General features: G+C 38.4%; 1 pseudogene; it reads left to right on the top strand.

Moving 5' to 3' along the window:
- The first annotated feature begins 5,246 nt into the window (after positions 1-5,246).
- On the top strand, positions 5,247-13,610 carry LOC120746729 (annotated as a pseudogene).
- The last annotated feature ends 5,510 nt before the right edge of the window (positions 13,611-19,120 follow it).

Here is a 19,120-nt window from a genome sequence, read left to right on the forward strand (position 1 = left end):
TATTTGTTTATTAAACTCTCTTAATAATGCTGTGTCGTTATGCAGCTTTTACATTTTTAATATTGTCTTTTAATCTTTCAGTGCATGCTGATAATAAGTGGTGCTCAAATATAGCTGCAAGGAGCACTGACTGTGACCTTTTTTGATGACAAAGAGTTTTGTTGTTGGCGTGGTTTTTCTTTGTTAAAATTAGGTCTGAGATTTTGGCTTGGCAGTACCCATCTTGCAGTAGGGCTCTGGTATTAGGGCGTGAGAAGGTGACAAGTGTGAGAGTGCCTGGGTGTGACTGTTAAGCTGTCTCCAACAGTTACACTTGTTACTCACACTTGATATTTTGGAGGCTAATGGCTTCATGCAGATGAAATTGTCCATCATCGTTATGCAAATGAATCAATTTTTTTTCTTTTGTTTTTTTTAAAAAGCAAGGTCTGGTTATTAAAGCAGTAGTAGTTTGGGATGCACTCATTTCCTGGCAGTGTTAATGACTGCCACATGAGTGGTAGTCACTGGCATCTTATATGCCTCAAGTTGCAAATGTGCAAACATGTTGATCATGTTACCAGCTTCTCTGTCATCATCACCATCATGATCATCTTCTTGCCTCTTAACATTACACTGCTTCACCAGCTTGCACTGAGAGCCTGCATTTACCTAAAAATAATTTATTCTTTTATTCTTTTATTTTAGTCTTTTATTATTATTATTATTATTATTATTATTATACAAAATGTTTTATTCAGGTCACAGGGTGATGCTTGAATCTGTACAAGCTTGCATTGGACAGAAGATGGGAAAACCGGGGACAGTCCCTTGGAACTATCTTAAAATATGGTATGACATGTTTTCAGATTTTTCTATATGCTATTCAGCTTTCATACTGATTATTTATTGCATGCATTGTTCTGAGAAATTCAGTAGAATTTCCAGCCTTGCTTTTTTATGTGAACTCTAATTGTAATAGATTGTAAAGATATTTCACTGGTTTACTGTGATTTTTGAATGTAGGGAATTGCTCTAGATCACCTTGAACTGAACTTTAAGCATATTTAAATGAATACTGGGGAACATCTGGATTGAAATGAAACCTGTATGCCCATCAGACAAGTATAATTTAAGAGTTCACTGATGTAGTGCACCCAGTATAAACTCTATTATGTATCCCAAAAGCACCAGCTGCCTCTCCTGTCAAGCTTAAAAACACCATTGCTGTTTTCCATAGTTCTCAGCAGAACCTTTAATGAAACCTTTCCTGTCTTTTTTCTGACCACAGCCAAGGTTGTTTTCCACAGGCAGTAATGTGATCCTCACAAATCAAATGATACATGTAAACTTGATTGAGTAAGACATATTTAATAACTACTTATCACAAAATCCCATTGCCATGTGAGTTTTCCCCCTAAAGGTTTAAAGGTAATTAATAAAAGCAACGAACTAATGCTGTTTTTTAATTATCTACACAGGAACAGGGGCAGAAGGAGAAGAGAAAAAAAGGAAGACATGGAGAGATGGAACAACGACTCATGAAGTGCTAACTGACAAAGCTGGAAGAGTAAGGTGCAAAACTACTTTTTTCACATGTTTTAAAAAGGATATAGTAAAAAAAAATAATACACACAAAAAAGGAAACAATCCACATGAATGTCATTTGCAGATTTTCCCATATTAGAAAAAACCTTGGCACAGTGGAATAGATTTACAGGAATGATGTAAACATGAAATTGTAGCAAAAAACTGAAAAATTATGTGTGTGCAGAGACCCATCTACCTGTAGAAAATAGAATTGATTAAAAATACATCAACATGAAAAGATGTTTAATTATTACGTTTTATACAACATTTATACACCTGAATACATATACAAGATTTATCTACACTGGCGTATTACTGGTTCCTAAGTTACTGTCAGCACTAAACATTTCTAGTTGGTTGCACATAGACAGAATTTTATCTAAGCTATCTTCCAGTTTATACAGCTTTCCAGATTGTGGGTTAAGCCCTGCATTTCAAGCACTTGAATCTGATGCTCATCTCTTTTGCAACTGTACTAAAGGAGTTCATTTACAAAGTAACAAATCATAATCAACAGCCACATGATTACATTTCCTCCATGATTACTATCATTGCTCTCTGTTTTATAGTTGTGTGCGTTACTGCAAAGTCAGAGCAGTTATGTTTTTTGTTATTTTTTGTCAAATAAACAATGGTGGAACATCAAATTAAACTTGGCCAAACTTTCAAATGATGAAATCTGATAAATTCCTGTTAGCCAAAATGTCACGCGTCAAAGAGCTTGAAACGTTCCGTTTCTTGTAGGTTTTTTTTACTCTTGGATCTGTATGTATGTGAAGGGAGTGGAAGCTTGTACTACGAGGATGACTTTTTCACCTGGACTTTTTCGTTGTTAAAATCAGCAGAAAGTTGGTTTAAAGTAGGATGGCAGCCTTTAAGGGAGAGGAGATAAAATGTTTGTTTCAGAAGAACTAAGGAGTACGGAGAACTAGGGAGCTAAATATTACCTAAATAAGAATGATTTCAAACTCTTAACCATCCAAAGCTTATCGGGCTAAAGTGAGTGTAATAGTCCTATAAAAGTCCTTTTAAATAAAATGTAATTAATCAGGAAAAAATGTTATGCATTTTGTAATGAATGAGGATGTGGGAGCAGCTGCATTTATCCATTACAGAATGAGAGAGAACAGGCGGATCTGTTGGCCTTAGAGCTTGATGAGAGTTCACACTGTGACATATCTGCCACTTACAAAATAATTTTGCCCATCAAAAACAAATATGCAAATTAATCCTAGCCAAAAATTGATAGTGGAATTCGTATTAAGCAGACTGGACTCACTGCTACCTCCTACCTCCACCTCTCTCTCTCTCTTTGAGCTGCTCAATTCACATCACAGTGTCATCTGCAAACATGAACAAGCTTGGCTTTTTTGGAAGGGTTACCAGAAGAAAGCCAGAAGTAGATACATTCAGCACAGCTCTGACGTGATAAGCAAAATGATACTGAAGAGCATCCTTCAAAAACATTGTGTGGTTCTACAACAGGGCAATAATCCCAAGCACACAAGTAAACCTATGACAGAATTACTGAAAAAGAAGTTGTAATGGTCCAGTCAAAGTCTAGAAGCAATGTTCTGAAGAGTGGACCCTACAGTGATGCAAAAGACTGATAAAGACATTGTTACACATTCAAAACCTTTTACTAACAACCCTAAGAGCAGAAAAGGTGTGTCCCATCTGTTATTTATAGGAGGCTGGTATATATTTCATGATTCTAAAAAGGAAATCATACACACTGCAGTCAGCTCCAAAACATCTTTGCATCATCCATCTGTCTGCAATATCAGTACCAAAAGGCATGTGGTACACAAGGAAATGCAGACACTGGTAGTGCAATTAACAAAACACGTGACGCTCCATTTTGTTATTTGGTATTTAACTTACCTGAACTTTCCAAAACGCAACTAAGAAAGGTTCAGCATCAGTCCAAGTAAGCTATAAATCAGCCTTAATCTCTCCTTTCCTCACTCTCTGTCTGCTGATTTGACCTTTTTGTCACTTAAGAATAAATGAACACACAGAAGCAAAATTGTCAGTCTGCTGCCAAAAACCTGCAGAGATGTCTCATTTATCACACACAGGGGAATATTTTCCTCATTAGCAGTTCAAAAATAACTCGGCCTCCTTGAAGCCAAGATAGATTGTTTACCAAAGGCGAACAGGTGCTCTGCCATGTGAACAAGTTGTTCACTTGTTTTCATTAAGACAAATATTCACTGTTGATTACTTGGTGCTTTTTCTATCTATAAAGCAATGGAGCGGATGCAGTTTAATGCTTAAAAACAAAACAACGAAAAAATTGGGATTTCCCGACCTCCTGCCCTCCTCTTGTTTGTTAATACCATGTTTCACCCTGTTCACAGCACAGGCTGGTCCAGTAGGGGAGACCGGGGATAGTTGTAACGTGGGTCAGTTGTAACACTTCCAATTTCTCCAATCAGGGCTAAGTTTCAAATGATGTGACTCATCCTGTGCATGCCCAATTCAGTTCTGCTATCACATGTGAAAAATCAGCACATTTTGTCAAACACAGACAATTTAACATGAAAAAAAGTAATTTGTATGCCAAAAAGTAAGTTTTTCTACTTTATTTCAATGTTTAATAGCATTATCTGCTTTGCAGTTAAACTCATCAAACTTAAATTATGTTATTTGTATGTCTATGGGGATATATCCTGTGTAGGTCTTTAGTGCTAATGTTTTAGCCGTTGGCTGTAATGTTAGCTAGTTCATGGCTATAGGAGTCTGGGTCAGTTGTAACAGCAACAGTCTGGGTTAGTTGTAACAATAATGCAGATGTTACAACTTACCACACTATTACTTTAACTTATATTAAACAAGTTGGGGCAACGACATCAGCAGAGAGGTGTTCACTGGTCGCATTTGTATATGCGGTTAATGCCATTGACAACACAATTCCTCCACTGTTTGTGTTCCCACACATACATTATGCAGACCACTGTGTCAGAGATGGACCAGTAGGAAGTACTGGTAGTGGAAATAAATCAGGATGGGTGCAAGAAACAGATTTCCTCATCTTTCTGAAGCACTTTGCAAACCACACCAAGGTAAGCCATGATAAAAAGTAATGGAATTGCGATGCTGGTGAACAACTACATTTTTTCAGCTTCATTGTTATGTTCAAAATTGGTGCAAGAGTTGTAGGTTATAATGCCCACTGAGCCAATGAGGCCAAACTCAAGGAAGACCAACCAAAATTAATGAAATATTCAGTTGCAGAAAATTCCATAATTTGTCTTTTTTGGGGGGTTGGAATATGTTCAAAAGCTAGATTTCTGCATTCTGTCACACACACACAGCTACATAAATGGCTCTAAGTGCATTCATGTGTTGAATAAACAAAGATTACATGTTAATGTTTTGTTAGTACCCTTATTTCATTGTGTTACGTTTTACCCCAGGATATGTTACAACTAACCCAGACTATGGGGTTAATTGTAACATTTCACTCTTCGTGTTTGAGACCATACCATGCAATGGGTAATTGTGCTGCAGAGAAAATAGCTGCACTATTTAATAGCAGAGACATGTAAATACTTTGCATTACATTTTGAATCCACTACCTTAAAAGAGCTCCAATTTACAGACAGAAATGTCAAAAATGTTACAACTATCCCCGGTCTCCCCTACGATACAGACCATCCCACAATACCATAATGTTAAAGTATCAGGTGCACAGTTTTCTTTAAGTGCATAATAATCATCAACATTTGAATTTATAATTTCAGCAATTTTTATGCTTTTAAAGATTTTTCTGACTGAAATTCTCAAAGCTAATCCAGCTTATATGACATTGTCATTGTGATTCACAATGAATTTGATTTTCTTCTTTGAATAAATTAACCACATGTAACCACAGAGGAGTTCAACAGTTGCCATTTTTCTCAGAGTACCATCAGTGTTTGTAGCATCTGAGCCTCAAACACAAACTACAATCAGTGCTAAGCATGCACTTAGCAAACTCGCTGCGCAGAACAGAAACGATAACAGACTTGCAAAGATCTCTACTTACCATGAAAGAACTTAACACAATTGAACGTGATGTGTTTGTGACCTAGTTACTGTACTAACAGTCAGAAATACAGAGCTTAGGTGTCCTCTTTCTTTATAGAGGAAGCACATCATGATAATGGACCATAAAGAGATCTCAAATTAGCTTCTGGTTAATGCTTGGGCCTTTGCTTAAGAGATGTTTGAAACAATTTCTCTGCCAAAAATGTGTTTTAATGGTGTGGCTGTTCCCTGTGCTGATAATGTAATCTGTCATATGTATACAAAGACTGTCATTAATTATTTTTCTACATTTTTTATGAATTCATAAAAGCCTGTAGAAATGCAGCATACATGAATTCATTCTTCCTTTCAGGTTTAGGTATGATAATGCATAAACAACCCCTTCAGTTATTTACAGGTCGCTTTTTGTGAGGAATTGTTGAGTTGTTTGTTTTTCTGTTTTGGAGGATAGACTGACATGATGAGCTTAGGAAGCAATCTGCTATTATTCAGAAGCGCAGTGACCTAAGAATGAGGTGATAAATGGTGGCCAGAGATTTCAGTATAAAAGAAGCACCCCCAACCTCCATGAAAGCTCTCTAATGATAGGCTGCCAACAGAGGTGAGTCCTCGCTCACACAGTGGAGTGAACTGTGGTTCCAGTTAATGAGCTTTTAGTTCTTCTGCTGGCTTTTCTCAGATGAAAAAAATAGCAGTTTTTGATATTGTTCTATTTTTAATTTAGATTTGCCCTTTGAGGTACCCACATAGCAACTGCACCGTACAGCAAAGGTAAAGGGTATCCATGCAGCTACCAACAAATTAGGAATCTACATTTTTTTCATTATTGAGTCGCCCTTAAATATTAATTGAATTTTACTTTTTTATCTTGACAGCGAGCGTTCAACAAGTCGACCCACACATGGAGCATTTTGGCCCAGCAGCCATATACCCACTGACTATTTTGTGTCGGAGCCCACTGACATGTATTTAAAGGGGAGAATTGTGAAGAAGGAGGGTAGCAAAGTCACAGTTGAAATTCAGGGTGGGAAGGTATGTACATGTTTTGATGCATATTCAATAATCTGGGTATGGAAATCCCAGAAAGCTAATCCTAAACTCTGTGGGAATTGTTTGTACTGTACACTTTTAGCATGCAGTAAATTAGACATGTGAAACATCTGAATACGTTTTGCTCAAATTCTTCACTGTTTTGTTGTGTGCAGACTCTCACCGTGAAAGAAGATGAAGTCTTCCCAATGAACCCTTCAAAGTTCGATAAGTTTTAGGACACAGCCATTATGACCCACCTCAGTGTGCCTGCTGTGCTGTATAACCTCAAAGAGCGCTATGGAGCATGGATGATCTATGTAAGACACGTTTAAAATGAAACACAAAACTTTAGTTTGTGGAGAGACATGTATGTTTGCTGAAGGCTGAATAATTATGACCACCCCTGCCTTACATGCTGACAAGATTTCTGAAGGTGCCTAGAGGTTTTTGTCAGTGATATATCAGCAGCCACCTGGATTTAAATGTCTGGATGTGGATACACCACAAATCAGACTTCTGGCACATATAACCCCTCACTCACACCTGCTAACATGTTGGTTGCTTCAGAGATGCCAGAAATGCAAATTGTTATGGCCAGAACCATTTGTCCCTTCAACGTCTTTATACCTGCTCATTTCTCCCACCACCTACAAGTGACAGTGAGAACCATCCACTATATTCCACTTTGATGTGTACCATTGTTATGAGATCTGTTTTATGTGTTTGGCGTGTAGGTCTTCATAATGTTTGGGCTTCTTTTATTTCTTGTCATTTATATGATCTTGTGCTTCTCAAACAGACCTACTCTGGCCTGTTCTGCGTCACATTGAACCCCTGCCAGTGGCTCCTGGTGTATGATGCAATGGTTGTTGCAAGATACAGGGGCAAGAAGTGGATTGAGGCTCCACCCCACACCTTCTCCATTTCTGATAATGAGATAATCAGTTCATGCTCCAAGGTGATAAGCCCTTTGATCAGCAACTCCATTAAAGTAACGACCCATAAAAAGTCTACATTTTATATTCTACATAATGTCTTGTGTACTTCCCCTTTATGGTGATGGTGCCTATAAATACATATGAATTTATAATGATTTAATGTGGCAGCTTATAATAAATGAATTCAATAACACAATTTGTATTAAATTACATTTTTTAAGAGATTGTGAGAATCAGTCAATCATGATTACTTAAGTTTTAATGAAAGACATCTGTTTTGGACTGAAACAACTCTAAGTGATCTAACTAGTAATTTCTGCACTGTATTATGTCAGATTTACACCATTGCATGTGTGTTTCATTTTCCAGCGGAGAATCTGGTGCAGAAAAGACTGTCAACACTAAGCGTGTCATCCAACACTTTGCAACAGTCGCAGTGTCTGGAGCGAAATGTAAACGAAATGTAAATAGAAACTCGAAATGTAAAATGCAAGTTAAGTGATGTGATATGATGTAGAAATGTGTGATACACTTGCCAATTTAAAATGAAAAACACAAACGTGTTGGATATCATCATTTTAGGGGGTCGCTGGAGGATCAAATCATTGCAGCCAACCCACTTCTGGAGGCTTATGGTAATACTAAAACAGTTAGGAATGATAACTCATCTCTGTATTCACTGTGGGCTGATAGTCTTTTTTTCCACTTCATTGCTGTAAAATATTAAGGTTATTAGCTAAACTGAGAAGGAAACCCTGTTGTCTTTGTGTGTTTCTGGCTGTAAAATCAGGAATTGAAAAATGTAAGCTTCTCATTTCTTACTGCTGAATTTGAGAACAAATTTGTTTGATGAAGAATCAGGTATCGTAGATAATGTAAGTAACACCTGTAAAATCTGTGTTTTTGTCGATTCTGTCCTTAGACCACCATTGACATCTTGGGTTTCAATGCAGAGAAACCCTGACTGGGGCTGTGATGCATCGCAGAAACATGAAGTTCAAGCAGAAGGAGTGAGAATAGCAGGCTGAGCGAGTGCGCTGAGGGTAAAATTGTGTTTTGATGTCTCAGGGCCACTGTAAATTTAAAAAATTGTAAAAATTTATTATTATCCAGTTTTATACTTCCCAACATAAATCTACTTATATATCTTGTATTGTGTACACATTTGATCCTGTTTCCATGGTGGAGAATTATTGCATTGTAATGTTTGGGGATGTCTGGATTGTTTTCAGGTGTCTTGGCCGACATGTAACACTAGTTAAAGGTGTTAGGAAAATATAAGGAGCTCAGAGTAGAGCTGCTGGTCCTTGACTTTATAAAGGGCTATTTGCAACTCCTCTGGAGAAAGAAAACTTCCTGTGAACTGTCCTGTATTTTGGGAATACACAAATACAAGACAACCCGAGGGAGACCCAGAACATGCACGATCCTTTGTTGTCATTTTATTTCATTCATTTCAAACTTAGTAATTTCTAAAACATCTTCCCTCTTCTCTTTTTTTGTTTTTTGTTTTCATCAGAGGCTGATACATACCTATCTCACGGGCCTGAACTCTGCCAATATGTTGAAGGCTTTCTGTTAACCAAGAGTACAGATTGGCAATGAAATGGTGGTCAAAGGTCAAACTGTGCCACAGGGAATTAAAAAGTAGTCTATGAGCAAACAGTAATTTATATATTTAAAAAAAAATCCTCTTCTGTGGTATAATCAGAACCCAAACTCTTATTTCTTAGGTTAATAATAGAGTGATGGCTCTGTCCAAGGCTGTCTATGAGAAAATGTTCTTGTGGATGGTTGTCAGACTCAATGACATCCTGGATACAAAGCAGCCAAGATTTTTTTCATATCTGTCCTGGACATCACTGGGTTTGAAATCTTTGATGTAAGTATGCAGAACTAACACTGCATAGTCTTACGTTCATGTTCATGTAAAGTAAGTAAAGTACAAACGTCATTTCTTCATACTGTACAGAACAGCAACACACAAACTTTGACACTTTTTCCCCTTTTCAGTTCAACAACCTGGAACAGCTGTGCATCAAATTCACTAATGAAAAACTGCAACAGTTTTTCAACCATCGCATGTTTGTCCTGGAGCAAGAAGAGTACAAGAAAGAGGGCATTGAATGGGAGTTCACTGACTTTGGTATGGACTTTGCTGCCTGCATTGAGCTTATTGAGAAGGTGAGCCGTGTGCTGACCATTTGCATAGAAAACAGTAGAAAACAACTTTAAGTTGTTTTGTTGTTTTACTGCTTCTTTCATCACGGCAGCCGATGGGTATCTTCTCCATCCTTGAAGAGGGGAGTGCATGTTCTCCAAGGCAACAGACATGACCTTCAAGAGCAAACTCTATGACCAGCATGTTGGCAAAAGTTCCCCCTTCCAGAAACCAAAGCCTGCCAAAGGCAAAGCTGAGGCCCACTTCTCCCTGGTGCACTATGCTGGTAATGTTGACTACAATGTCATTGGCTGGCTGGAGAAGAACAAAGACCCTCTGAACGACTCTGTGGTACAGCAGACGTCTTTCACAAAGCTGCTGGCCTTGCTGTTTGCACCTCTTTTTCAAAAGTGCTAAATCAAATGGCTAATCTGCATTAGAACTTAAACAGTAAACAATAGCATTTATGACCAGTTTTTCTTGCATTTAACCATATGCAAGCATTAACAGTCTTCCATATGCAGACCAACAACAAACAATGGTGTCGCTCATAAACATTAGTTCCAGCCTGTCACTTTTACTTTTTTGTCTCAGGGCTCTCCACCTCCTAAACTCAGTTTGACTTTACATTGACTGAACCCAAAAATGTAATGAAAAATGTTGACGATGTCATGGGTAATGTACAACAGCTGACTGTAACTCCTTCAGTTTTATGGTAGATAAAAGCATCTTGTTAGGCTACCACATAGTAAATGCAGGATTTGTCAGAGCTTCTGCATTATTCAGACTTATTCTTACTCTTAGTCACGTAGTTTAAGGTCTTTAATAGACAACAAAGCTGTGTGTCAGAGTGCCGGAGGCCTCTAGGGACATGTTATTGAACAGGAAGATGCTGAACTTAATGTTCTCGCAAAATGTAATTTTTGAGTTAAGAAACGATTGCAGTGCAGTTTTCTTTTTTTAAAATCTGGGAGACAGCAGTAACTTTTTCCTATTCAGTTTGAGCAATGAAAAGAAAAATGTCCTGTACTCTGTCTCCACAGAGAATCCATTTACACCATCCAGTACTACATCCGTGCATTCGTGAATGTCAAAACCTGGCCTTGGATGAAGCTATACTTTAGAATAAGGCCACTTCTTGGGAGTGCAGAGGCAGAGATGGCACAAATGAAAGTGGACTTTGAAAAGACCAAGGAGGACCCAGCAAAGGATCTGGCTAAGAGGAAAAAACTGGAGGAAAAGATGGTTACTCTCGTACAGGAGAAGAATGACTTGCAGATCCAAATTCAGAGTGTATGTTAAAGAGAACTGGAGCCTCCATTTTTCTGTAACTTGATTATTTACAGCTGACTGTATCATTTCCTTTTTGTATTTACAGAAGGGTGAAACCCTCGCTGATGCAGAGAAAAGGTGTGAGGGGCTCATTAAAGGAAAGATCCAACTCAGGGTCAAACTTAAAGAGACAGCCAAGAGACTGGAGGATGAGGAGGAAATGAACGCTGAGCTGACTGACAAGAAGAGGAAGTTGGAGGACGAGTGCTCTGTGCTGAAGAAGGATATTGATGACTTGGAGCTGACCCTGGCCAAAGTGGAAAAGGAGAAACATGCCACTGAGAACAAGGTTTGTGCCTCGTTTCAGTTGTTTAGTGGGAACTGCATGCTATAATGATTTTATTCACTTAACATTTTAGGTTAAAAGTCTCACAGAGGAACTGGCTGCTCAAGATGCGTCCATTGCCAAGCTGAGCAAAAAAAAAGAAAGCCCTCCAAAAGGCCCAACAGCAGACCCTCGATGACCTGCAGGCAGAGGAAGACAAAGTTAACAGCCTGACGAAGGTCAAGACCAAGCTGGAGCAGCAAGTGGATGATGTGAGTTTCTATATTTGTTTGAATTATCACAAGTGCAGCACTAAGTTTTTATATATTGAAGGTGGCACTAATTACTGTGTGCGTGAATGCACAAGATTGAAGGTACACTGGAGCAAGAAAGGAAGCTCCGTATGGATCTTGAGCGAGCTAAAAGAAACCTCGAGGGAGATCTGAAACTGGCCCACGAAACCATCATGGATCTTCCATGAAAGGTGGCAAGAAGCATCTCCAGAGACTAGAGGTGAGGGTTTGTTTGCTGCAGAAAAAAAAGTGTTTTGTTGTTGGTTTCAGTAAAGTGAGATCATTTAAGGAACTACTTTGATAAAAGTTGTAGAAGTGGTACCCCAAACACACTTAAAACTAAAGGTGGGCTCTGTTTATTTCACTGAACTGTTTTGTGTAGGAAAAAAGTTCATAAAATGTTATATCACTTTTTTTACCATAAAAAACATCTGGGCTTGTGGCTGGAAAGGCTCGGGGGCTGGAGGCGGAGGTTTAGGTGGAGCAGAAATGTGGATCTGTGGCTGTGAAGGGTGTCAAGTATGAACCTAAAATGAAGGAGCTGACTTATCAGGTAGGATGCAACAAAACAGAAATGCTTTTTCTGGCATAAAATCCCAAAATTTTTAATTAAATAAGGAAGTGATGAGTGATCATCACGTATCGTTTTATAATTTGTGCTGCCAAGAACAAGCTGGGTGTAGAATATGCATTACACCCCTAGAGGGCAATAATCTCCATTATATGAAGAGTCTGTGGCTCCAACAGTAGTTGACGAACTGATGTGATAAAGAGTACACCACCGCTGAAACTAAACTCTCTGGTTGCAACTATAAATACACACAGTTATGTGTTTATATCTATGCTAACTGTGTGAAATTGCTAGAGCTGTTCAACAGATTTTCACTTTGAAAAACTGAGGAGATCAGGAACTCCTGCATATGCAGTTGCATGTGCAGATGGGTTGATAGAGATGTCGGTGTTTGCGCTGCGCTGAAACATCCCCTTCACATAGTCTGCAGTATGTTGTAAGTGAGTGTTTGGTGCATATTTGTTTGTTGTTGTCCCTCGTGTGCGTCTGAAGTGGATTCACTGTGGAAGATGAGCGTGTTGTGTGCTCTGAAGTTGTTTTGAAGACGTTCATGAATCAGATAGAGAAGAAGTAGGTCTCTGTAGTGGTAGTTTCAGACAGACTCTGCTGTCTCTAGGCTGAGTAGGACAAGAAGACCTGACTTCAAGATCTTGTGGACAAGCTGCAGCTGTCTGTCTGAGAAAGCTGTGAGTGTGAAATATTCAACACATGCAAAGCAGATAGTCATGACAAAGTAACACCTTTACTTCTGATCCTGTTGACAGCAGTGTACTTAAAGCAGGAAGCAGAATTATTTTACGATGGTTCACAGAAAGTTGACTGAAAGTTGTTCATCTGGAACGTTTCTCCCACTAAAAACTCCAGAAGCGTCCAGATAAACAGATTTAATTTCCTTACCTGGATTACTGAGCGTGCATCAAGAGATTTAATGAAAGTTATTTTTTACTGATGAGTGACATCATTGCCTTAACTTCTACTTTTCAGGAGGAGCAAGCCAACACTGACCTGGCCAGGAACAGGAAGGTTCAGCATGAGCTTGAGGAAGCTCAGGAGCGCGCTGACATCACAGAGTTGCAGGTCAACAAGCTGAAAGCAAAGAGCCGTGAAATTGTCAGGGTAAAATAATTTTGTTAATTCTGTTTTATCGTCAAGATCAAGGTACTCTGCAAAGGTGGTGCATCTCTTAACAGAACCATTTGACATTAATTTGTTGCTCTCTCTTTTGTGTTGAAGGTCAAGGAGACATGAATGAACCGCAGTCTGGATGAAATCACACAATATGAGCTTTTTTGTCTGATGTACCAACTACGTGACAAGAAATAAACACACAAGCAGTTGAATATCTTTTATGTCGTGTGCTTTAAATAATGCGTAACTCAAAAGAAGTAGACATGAAGCTAGTTATTCAGAGACATTACAGTCATCAAAGTTAAACAGATATTTTTTTTAAATATTTGTAGGAGTGCTCGAGAGCTCCGGACGCATTTCTCAAAATGTGTCAGGATTTAAAGGTGTACTTACACTTGGTGCACCTCTGCACAAGTTAAACAATACATATAGAACCTAATAACAGTGAACTGAAATGCTCTTTTATGTGTGTGGTGGTCTAAATGTGGGCTGCACAGCTTCATCACTCGCAATAACCTGGTTGTCAACTGTCGCCTGTTATCACATAGAAGTTCTTTAGGCTATGATAACTGTAAATCTGTTGCCTGTGGTGATAATGTTACTGACAGTGTAGTGACCTTACAGTTTTTCTATGTGCTCCAGCACATATGTTGCACCATGTCACGGCGTCGTGTGATGAAAATAGACCCATTAGTGACCCACAACCTGCAGCAACACTCCTCATGCTTAAACCCGAGCAGTGTCTTGGCATTTACCATCACTACATCTCAAATTATTGCCTTTTATTTTAATAAAAAGAAAATCATGGAAAACCCAATAGAAACCTGAAGTATTCTGGAAAGCTAGTAAAGTACAGAAAAGCTAAAGTAATATTGTAATATTTTATTAAAGCAGAGTGAAGAAAAACAAGATCAATAACATATTTAATGTGGATGTTACATACTGCAGGTGTCTGATTTTAAATATCTTTGTTTTGACGTGAATCTCAGACATCTTCCTTTGGGAAAGGAGCCTTTTGGGAAGTGGTTTTATGAACATTGAATAGTGACTCCACTGGTAATAGGAAACGACCTGAGATTAATATTAGATAGGCTTAGATTGAACTGAAATCAGCCTGGAGTCATAAAGCTGAATAAAATAAAATAAGATAATCAGACTAAAACTAGTTGAGAAACTAGAAATGATAAGTTGAGCAAAACTAATTGATTATATTGTCTTTTTTTTAACAATAGTCCAATTAGTCTTCCTTTAAATGTGTTTATTTATCTGATATCACCTCATATCTCTTAGCTTCTTCTGCTAGAAGCTAATACATTTTCATTTCATATGAACACAACATGGACCCATAGATGCTGAAAACCTTTAAAAGCAACTATAGAAAAAATTACTTTTCTTTGCATTTTCTATTTAAATCTGGACTCACATTTTAATACCATTTCAGCAAGCGCTCTTGCGTCCTTCGGGAGGCTCAGGCCACCAAGGAGGCAGTTGTTTCATATCAAAGGTCATTCCACAATAAGACTTGAAGCTGTAACAAATGGCTGAGCTCTGAGAGCATTGCTGAGGAGACAGCTATATTTGTGTTTCTTCCAAATAAGCACACCCAGGAGCACAAGAGGTCGAGTATCACATTTCTATTGAATATTTAGGCCTATTTTGTCAAGTGTCAAGTCCTCAATATTTGGCTCCTAATGCCCTCTTCCCTTCTTTGCTTCTTCAGTGTCATCTTTCAACAAGGAAAGAATGCAAACTACTACACATCGTATAACACGATCCTCTCCTTGTCGCATATGGGGAACAAATACTGGACTTAAGAGAAGGTCAAGCTACAAGCCGCTCCTTGTCTTCAGTTCATCTGTCAGGGCACGCAGCACAACAAGACCATTTTAAGAAAGGGTTTAAAAATAAATCCTTGCCCTCGAGGCAACGCAAGTGCTTGCCCTGAGAAACCTAGAGACACAAATCTAATCACCTGTTACCCGTGGATCAGACGATGGAAAGTTTATTGTCCTGAAGACAAATGCACTGTGACACGTTAGGAAGTACAATGTCAAGGTCTTCAAAGGCGCGTAGTGATGGCACGAGAGGAACTAGAAACGGTGATGTACTGCTGTCAAAGACGTTCCTTCGCTCAGACACAGACAGTTAACTTGTCAACAGCAGTGGCTCGGCCTTAAGACAAAGCTGTCTGCCTTTGAATGGTTGACTTTCAGCTGCAGGATAAAGCGAGATGAGAGGGTTGCATCCAAACCCCCGTTGACTCAGTACAGTGTCAAAAATCCAGCAATGCAATCTGATGTGGAGAAAAACAGTCAGTGAAAGTGAAGATGCTACACGAAATGGGGCGCTAAAATGAGAGCGTAAAATACAAATGATGGGCGCAGGTGTGTGTGTGTGTGTGTGTGTGTGTGTGTGTGTGTGTGTGTGTGTGTGTGTGTGTCCTCAAACACACCGCAAACGATCCCGTGTAAACCTGTACATATATACCAGTTGGTCCCCTTGGTATATTGCATTCATGTCTGGTTCTACTGTGTTTTCCCTGTTTTTAAAATTAAAGCATACAAAAGAAGCAGTCAGGGCAGAGTGTGGGTCTTCTTAGCCTTTATTGATGAGGAAGACCTCAGCGTAGATTCAGTACCAGGCCGCTGCATTAGCCTTGTGGCCCGTAAGTTAACAAGCACCCCAACAAAAGCAGGCAGCTGACATATCTTCTATCTTTTTGATGTTGCTCCACTCATAACATGAGATTTCATGTCAGTCTCTAGAAAGCTCAAGCCCACTCACACATCTCTCATCAGATTATCATACCTAGAGTAATCATAGCTACACAAAATATTACATCTGAGCCTCTGCAAAACAAAATATTGGGCACTGGGTAGCTTCATGAGTGTGCTGTGACCCTTACGTATTGGTTAGAAATGTTGAAGTTACACCTCAGAGTGTGTTAAAGGTCTGTCAGTAGGGAATTAGTGGAAACCTGACACTGTTTCCCCTCCTTAACCCTTTCGAGGCAGGCGTTGCCGATTTGCAACAGTTAAAAACTAACAACCTGATTACCCCACATACATATTTTATGAGTTTCCCACTGCAGGACTTGGTTGTGCATTAGCAACAAAAAGTTTAATTTGAGCATGAGAGGGTTAAAAGTCTCATCAGGTAACACACAGCTTTCTGGTCTGATGTCCAGAGAGTATAAATGTCACAGCAGCTGATTTTGACCTTTAATTAATGCTTGCTGTTTTAATTATTAATGACTGAATTTTACTCTTACTAGTGTGGTGCCACACATTTACCCATTGCTTAGCAAGCAAAAGGTTACTGGTTTAGTTCCAGCTGGTGACACACGTGTCCTTTGGGATTGAGTCTAAAAAGGACATTTGGTGTAACAATCAAACACGTTACCTGCTGTGGTGACAAGGGAGCAGCTGAAAGTAGCGTTAATTTTGAATTGTACTGTTATTGTTGTTTTTTATGTGGAACAGAAAATAAAGTGAATGTGTTGAGATTTTTAAATTCGACCCAAAGATGACATTAATCCATCACTATGTGATACCTGTCTATGCTTTCATTTCCTCCTGCTTAGATTATTGTAAAGCTCTGTTTTCTTGTCCAACTAAAGCATTTATTAACTGACTCCAAACCAAAAAGCTGCTGTTAAGGCTTCTAACTCACGCTTATACCGAAGTCTTCACATATCTCCCCGTTTTTAAAGCTTTTCCTTGGTTTCCCTGGTTCCTTTTATGGCCTTACAGGCTAAGGCCCCGCAGCTACATTATTGAACCTATTCTCCAGGCCCTCTTGTGATTCTGTATGCTAAAAGCTACGGGTGATTGCACTTTCAAACCTTAGCTGTACAATTATAGAACAGCTTAGCGATCTCTCTTCATACCCGTCACTCTGTGGTATCCTTGTAAATGTGGCTTGAAACCTTTCAGAGAGGCGCAGTGTCTTTGTCTTTAACATGTGATGTTTTTTTAAAGCACTTTGTGGCTGTTCTAAGTCTAGAAAAGTGTTAGAAAATCAAACTTTACTCACTTACTACTTACAACAAATGACACAGGCTGCTGTCATTTTAGTGGTTTGACATCACATTTATTTCCAAAGAACAGTTTCATACACTCACACAAAAAAACACCTCATAGAAATGTAAAAAAAAGCCATAGAAATAGAAAGAAGGGAGAATAAATAAAAGTGAAGTGAGCTATTTGTACAGAAATAGTAGGACACACACCCCAATCACCTATGACCTGTGCCTTGCTGCAGTATTGCCAACCCAGCAAATCTGGAGCGCCTAAAATTTCAGTCCAAAGACATTGCTGAAATTCTTTGGGATCATGTGCCATTAGTCTCATTAATCTCATTAGTCTAAAAATACAGCCGTCATGTCTTTGTCTTCATTGAAACGATCAATAGTTGATAAAGTAAAATTATAATCTTTTCCCAAATGAATGAAGTTGTCCTCCGCTCTTCAAAATAAGAGAATATAATGAAAAACATGAAACATGTGATAAAGCTTTCATAGCACACAATAATAAAGTTGTGAGCGGATATAATTACCTTTTTATTTGTCAGCATATCCAAACGTTCTTTTCTCATTTATTATCCGTCTACAAGCATGGGCAAACAGTAGCTGAATTTCTTGATAAATGTATATATAGTTAATTAAAATCATATATATGTGTCTAAGGACACAGTATCTGTCATAACCCATTTGTTCAATATTAAATACTGCTTATGAACACTATATGTGGGGCGTTAAAGTGTAATTTCATCACATTAACTGAGTTCCTTCACCAAGATATTCACCCTTGGCTTGTTATAATGGGATAATGAGATACTCTGGCCAGCAGCATTATCATGCAGAGAGTATTAGTGAACTTTTCAAGGCATGAAACTGCTCACAGAGGTTTGTTTTGAAGGTAAATTCTGATTATAGCGCATGACGTATTCCGTGATTGGCATTTGTATTGATCAAACTTCAAAGCAACATTTGTTCGACATGTGTTTACCAGATACATTCAGCATTTCTGGGACAGAGGAAATTAAAGTGCTATAAATATGAACATTGTTCTGCTTTCTGTTGTCCATTCTCGCTACCGAGCAAATTTAATTAAGTGTGGGATTTCATAAAACCCCAGACCCCAGTGCATGTTTCTGCTATCGTGAGGTATCATCATTTTCACAAGTTCTTAGATTAGCAGCTGTTAGGCCCAATTGTGCTCCTTTGTCACAGGAAAGACTTGCAAGGCTTCTGCAACAGAATCCCAGGGACACATGAGAGCTTCTCCACGGCTAAACTCAGATCCTCTGCAGTGCCAGGGTGCATTAAAGAGATTATTGTAAAGACCAACACAATGTCTGAACTTCAGTAACCGATCACCAGAACAATATTTAGACAAAGTTCAAAAATGTTGCATTGCCAGTGTCTTCATCTATTTATACACTTTTTAAGGCTTCCTGTTTGACAGCGGTGCTTTGTGTGGCATCTTTACTGCAGCAGTGAAATACTTTACAACAGGACAATTGTGTTCTGTGCTCTCTGTCACATACGTCAGTGCCTTAGGATCTATTGATTCCTATTTTAAATATATAAATTATACCGAGTAGTATTTTAATTAATGACAATAGAAAGCAAAGCCACACTTATCTAATGACACCAGTGAGGTTAATTTATTTACTTTTTTTTAGACTTTTACTATATTTATAATTACATAATTATATTTACATATGTAAATACAATTATATTTACTATAATGTGTCATTCACTCTTGATATTATTTCCCGATTAAAATTGTT

The sequence above is a fragment of the Simochromis diagramma genome, unplaced genomic scaffold (genome assembly GCF_900408965.1).
Source record: "Simochromis diagramma unplaced genomic scaffold, fSimDia1.1 OVJJ01000389.1, whole genome shotgun sequence".
NCBI lineage: Eukaryota > Metazoa > Chordata > Actinopteri > Cichliformes > Cichlidae > Simochromis > Simochromis diagramma.